Below are 6,313 nucleotides of genomic sequence, written 5' to 3'. Positions count from 1 at the left end.
ATGAAGCTCTACGGTTCTGGGATAACTTTCAAAGGACGCTCTAGAAGAAGTTTGACTTGACACCCCATAGCCTCCGACACCTTGTCGCTTCGTGCGATTATATGTGCGTTGTGACCTTTTATTTCTAGTGGCCCCACATAACTTATAAAAAAAAAACGCGCATGTTCGCCACACACGTTGGACAGATGGTATCCTCCAGGTATCACTTTAGCTGAAATGATAATTCAGCTGAAGAGTTGCCGTGACCAAAATTATTTTGCACCTCAGTTCGTATCCTGTTCTGTTTCTGTACTCATACAAGCGCCCTTACACTGTACTAAGAATATTAATGCTTGATCATTTCGCGCGATTCGAGGCTTTTAATTTCATTTCGTATTCCAAGCACCGTGACTTCCAAACAGGTTTCCGTATATATCATTTTCGCTCCATATATGTGTGCGAAGTACTATTAAAGGAGAAAAAGGATATATACTGGTGTCGAGGATGCGTGCCCGCCTCGCATTCCACAGGCCCTGGGTTCGATTTCCACCAAGTCCAGGTTGCATGCTCCCGACAAAAAATGAACTCATCGACAAAGCCCGGGTGGTGATGATGATGCCCTCAAAGTTTTGGCACGTACCCAAAAGGGGGGATTGGCCAGGGTTATTTCCCTTACTGCAATTCGTGAGGACCTCAAAGTATTAAGTGATATCCGGAAAGACAGAGGCCGTAAAATGAAAGTTCGTCATGATTAAAACCCCCATTACCCATTAATTAGTACCCTTGAGCAATTCAAGCGACCTGAAGCAGAAAGAAAAGCTTGAATGAAATTATACAGGGTGTCCCAGCTATCATGCACCACGATTTTAAAAAAGAGCAATGGCGTTACCCGAAAAAAAAAACCCTGTACATAAAGTTTGCACTACTGTGGAGAAGCGCACAGTAATTTTTTTGTTGATACAGTCGAGTCCACTTATAACAATATTGAGGTGCCATGAAAATATCATTGTTATAAGCGGGTTATGCCGAAAATAACAAAGAAAACGTGACAAACAAGAGCATTTAATGAGGGGGACATGTCCTGCTCGCCCCTTTAAATATCAACATATTATCTGTACCTACGTTTGACTATCGCACTGCGATGGTGGACATTGACTTCGTCAACATTTTTCCCTCCAATGCCAAATGCTTGCCGGAGAGAACGATATCTGGCCTTTTAGAAAACTACCTAGAAGAGTTCCCAACACATGTGGTTATAGCCACAGATGCTTCTGTTCGAGACAAAAAAGCTGGTGTAGGTATCTTTTCACCTGCGCTTGACTGGGAATTTCCTCTTCGTCTTCCGAATTTCACGTCAATATATTTGGCAGAATTTTTGGGAATCGCGCTCGCTCTTCGAAAGCTCAGCGAAGAGCATTCCCAGGTGATCATTGTGACGGATTCTTTTTCGGTTTGCTCCGCTTTATCTTCACCAACCGTTTCTCCACTTCGCCGATCGCTGTCGATGCTTATACCAGTACATGTCAGGGAAATCCGGCTGGTCTGGGTCCCAGGGCACAGAGGAGTTGAACTTAACGAAACTGCTGATTACCTGGCAGGAGTAGCACTGAATGGTCCTCTCGTTGATACTGTGCCCCCGATAGCCTATGTTGTTGGAACTAGGTTTCGAAGGTATAGTTCACTGGACAGCTTCCCACCAGACAGCATCGCTGGCTGCCCAGACATATGAGCATCTCCGGTACTCTTGGAAGTGTGACTTTGCGCAGTCTCGGCTGTGCGAGGTCACACTGACTTGCTTGCGATGTCGAACACCTAATTTGAATTTTTATCTGCACCGTGCACGCATAGCGCCATCGGCCACCTGCAGCTTCTGTCAAGAGGAGCAAACACTTGACCACTTCCTGTTGTCTTGCCGGCGGTTCTCTTCCCTCCGAAGTCGTTACCTGGAGGCTCCCCTCCGGCGCCTGGGTCTCGCCTTGTCGGTGCCTAATTTATTGTCATTTGGGGCAGTCGGGCTTGGTCGGTGCAACGGGGATGTTTTTCGCGCTCTTCACTCATTTATTGCCGAAACAGGTCGCTTGCCTTGTTAATCAATAGCTTCAACCCATTTTTAATCGTTTATTGAAATACCTGTTGGTACAGTAGTATTGAATTTCTTGTGGTTCCAAAATTGTTAGCATCACTGTACCCTATTTTCCCTTCGTTTGAAACTAATTACTAAGCTTCTTTAGCAGTGAAATCACAATAAGACTTGGCCAATCCCCCAGAGTGGGTACGCGCCATTCTCGTTCCGGATCCAACCAACCAACCAACCAACATGATAAACAAGAGCACTTGACCACAGAACAGGAACAGTGACAACAGGCAAGGAAAACGACGCTGGTAAGCACCAGACTCGGAACACGTGCAAACGGCGGAGCTGGAGACGTGGCCAAATTAGCGAAGAATAGGGGAGGTCGGCACAGTGCACACAGCGCTGCTGCTGCGGCGGCTTAGGCGCCCCGGTGCTTTTTCTACAGGCGGCGCACCCTCAGAATGGACTGCCCCACTGCCCGTAGAGGCGCCCATCGGGTCCTCCTCCCCCTCCTCCGCGTCGCCGCGGCAGGCGAAAGCAGCGGTGGCATGCGAGCCTCTTCGGCGCGCACTCCCCGCGTGCGAGGCCAAGTGCGCTATCGCCTGGCCGCTGCGCGTATGCTCTCATGCCCTTTTGCGTAATAGGCGGGGTTGGGGTGGCAATGTCGCAGCGTTTTTGCATTTTTGTTTCGTTCAGGGTTGGTTCCAGTGCCCACATTTAATTGTTATAACCGATATTGCATCATGACAGCATTGTTATAAGCGGTTTATTTTGCCATAGAATACAATGAAAAGCTGACGGTGCCGCGGCTGTCCATTGTTATATCCGATATATTGTTAAAACCGGTATTGTTATAAGTGGACACGACTGTACTCGATTAATTAATTACAATCTAACTCGAGAAGTACCCCTCTAATCATTAAAGTGTCAATGAGGAACTTGTAATATGTATTTATTAATCCTATATACACTCCGTTCCTTGACCTTTGTCATCGCCGGATGGGGAGCTGGGGGAAGGGAGTTGGAGGAGGGGGGGGGGTGAGTGTCCCGACTAAATGTGGTCCTGTACGGCGGCTTCACGAACATATACGAGAAGAGAGTCGAGGACCATCTTCCTGTGTTCTGTAGACCCTTCGGGATGGGTCCACTACCGCAGCGTTTGTGGCCTGACTTGAGGAGGAATGGAATGAGCGCGTGTGCGCGGTTTCTATGGTCCATCAAGGCAGGACAGCTCCATAGAAGATGGTCAAGGTAAGGGAATTGTTGGCTGTCAGGTGATTCGCAGAGTTTGCAGGTACCGTCGCCGGGGTGTAGGCGAAAGCGTGCCATGATGTGCGGCGTTACGGCAGTGTTCGTCCGAATGCGTCGGAGTGTCACCGTTGTCCACCGGTTGTAGCCGGATGGGATAGGGTCATCCTCTTCGGGTAGACGAAGTCGAAGCGCCGCACGTCGCTCAGCACGTGCTTTGGCCATGACTTCCTCGCAGTCATACTCTTCCTCTTCCAACTCGTCGGGCAGCAGCTCCAAAGATGGAGGTGTCGACGCTTGGAGAGCGGGGAAGACGTTCGTCGGTCGCGACGGAGGTTTCTGGCAATTATCGGGGTTGGAAAGCATCTCCCGTGCTGCCTTGTGTGCCTCCCCGTTGCCCGGTATTCCGTTATGGCCAGGGACCCAGCGAATTGTAAGTGTGCGGCCGAGTTGTCGAAGGTACCTTACGACTGCACGAATTCTTGCGACCGTCCGACTGCGCGTGTTATTTTTTCCGCATTCTCTCACGGCTTCCTTGGAGTCCGTGCAGCAGTGATTTCCCTACACCCCTCCTAGGGGGTGTGTAGACCCCCCCTAGTTTTTCTGGACACCCCCCCTTGAATCCCCAAATTTCACTCTTGTCAGTCCTTGTATGGACCTTTTTCAGTATCGATCTGCGCATGCGCGGGCTGCCCGTCTGCTATTCTTGGCAGTAGCCTCGGGCAAAATAAACAAAAGTGCGCCCCCCGAGCTTGCTGCTAGCGTTGCACGTATTTACAGTCGAACACGGATATATCGAACACGGGTATATCGAATTATTGTCTATATCGAACTCATAAATTATCCCCTTGAAAATTCTGTGTAAAAGTATAGGAATTCGTACGTTTATATCGAACAGTATTTTTCCCAACATTGGGTATATCGAACGCCTCGCGAGCTAGAAGGTGCTCTTCGGCGGTCGCTGCACCCCCGATTGAGGTTGAGGAGGATTTGGAGGAATGCGTGGGCATGGCGAAGATTGGCTCGCGGGACTAATTCCCCCTACCGGAACGAATTTGCGCTTGCCCAGTCAGGCCCCGCTACCGGCCGCCGTAGCGTTAGCGGACGGAGCCCGGTATGCTAAATCTCTCTAGGCACACAAGCCCGAACGCTCGGAAAATGTGACAGTGCGAGGTAGGGATGCCCCGACTGCGCACGTCCTTTTTTTTTTTTTTTTTTTTGCGGCTGCGTACGTTCCTCGGCTTGCCGAAAGAGCATTTTTTTTCTCTCTCTCTCTGGGTCTGCCTTCCCCCGATGTCGTCTCGGGAAAGGGAAGAGGGAACGAAGGCGCTGGCGGCCTCCTCCTTCTTTTGCATTTTGCTGCTGTTGCTGCTGTTTGGCGAGTTGTCCCGCACCTTTTGGAGATCACTGTTTCTCTCGGAGATGACCATCGCGAGCGCTTTGTTGGAGTCCGTTCAGAGAGCCTTGGAATTGTTACCTTCAAAGTTATTGTGGTACGTGCGCGCTGTTCTTCTTTTGCGTGCGTGTTGTGCATGGTGTGCGAAGGCGCAGCGTACTGCTGGAATTTCCTAGTTGTGCAGCCTCGAGAAGATCCAGATCAGCGTCTTTGATTTCATTTCCTGGACGAAGAAGCAGGCTAAGATCAGCGATTTTTTTTTTCAAGGAAATAAAGCGTCCTGTTGCGTCGTGAGTGCGGAATTAGTTGTCATTCTTGAATGCGACGATCGGTAAGTGATCGTCCGCCATAGGTGAGGTCTCAGAGCCCATATTTTTTATATCGAATTTTTCATATATCGAACTAATTCGCGATCCCCTTGGAGTTCGATATATCCGTGTTCGACTGTATTTCCTTTTTTTCGACAGCTCGTGGCAAGTTCGTATGTGCACACAAAAAAGGCTGCAGTAAACACACATATAATTTACTTTCTTCATTGATTCGATGCCGTTCTTTGTTTACAACCGTAGTCTTTGCAGAAGCTCTTTCAGCATGTATATTTAAACTGGGCAATTTGGCGAGGCGAAGCGCTACGGACGCTAATCCTGGCGTTTTAATAAATCGGGAGCGTAAAACCGGTGCCTGATTTATAAGTGCTGCATAATTCGTGTACTACCTAAACATTGTTTCAAGAACTTAAATTTCGTCACTGGCCCTGGTAACAAGTTCGAAAATGTCCTTATACGCTAAAAAATGGCGAGAAATGAAAAAAAAAAAAAAAACTGAATACGGACCTTTCATGGTAAAAAATGAATTTCTCTAAATTTGTTTTTTTCTTAGATTGAATAGAAAGCACCGCCTCTCAGGTGTATATATATATATATATATATAGTATACAGAAAATGAAAAACGTACGTCACGGGGATGAGCGTTTGGTTAACAGGCGTCTATTATTTAACTAGTGGGATAAAAAACCAGCTTTTCTAGTTTATGAACCCCCCCCCCCCCCCCCCCCCCAGAGCCATTGAGACACCCCCCCTTGATTCGATGCCTGGGGAAACCCCTGCCGTGCAGAGAAGGAAAGTGGTTGGTGCCTCAGTCGGGCTTGTGGCGGCAATTCTGTGCGCTTCTTCCGTCGCTAGTAGTAAGGCCCTCAGTTCCGCTTCCTTCACAGATGGGGTACCACGGAGAGCCTTGGATCCTTTAGTTTTGGTCTTGTCGCAGTACCACGCTATGGCGACCTGATCATCTTGAAGAGCTGCGTCAGTGTAAATCCTGCGCACCCCTTCGTCGTCGTCGGTACACTGGAGCTCTTTCAGGTTTGTCGTTGCTGCTCGTTGGCGACGTGTTGGATGTGCTGCGCTTGTGTTTTTGGGCATGGGCCGGTGATCAACCATGACTATTTGTTTCCATGGTTCAGGTGGTTGGTAGATCGGAGGCTTCTTGTCCAGCAAGTGACCAAGTTGACGAAGAATGGCCCTGCCGGCTTGAGTGCTTTCGAGGCGTAGTAGTTGTGAAACTCCCAAGCTTTCAGCTCTGTCTTCAATGGTATTCATCCCTGAGTGAAGGTGGAGCTC

This window comes from Haemaphysalis longicornis, unplaced genomic scaffold (genome assembly GCF_048455015.1).
Source record: "Haemaphysalis longicornis isolate Haplotype H1 unplaced genomic scaffold, Haemaphysalis longicornis Haplotype H1 scaffold_8, whole genome shotgun sequence".
Taxonomy (NCBI): Eukaryota; Metazoa; Arthropoda; class Arachnida; order Ixodida; family Ixodidae; genus Haemaphysalis; species Haemaphysalis longicornis.
This window is presented reverse-complemented; position numbering follows the sequence as displayed.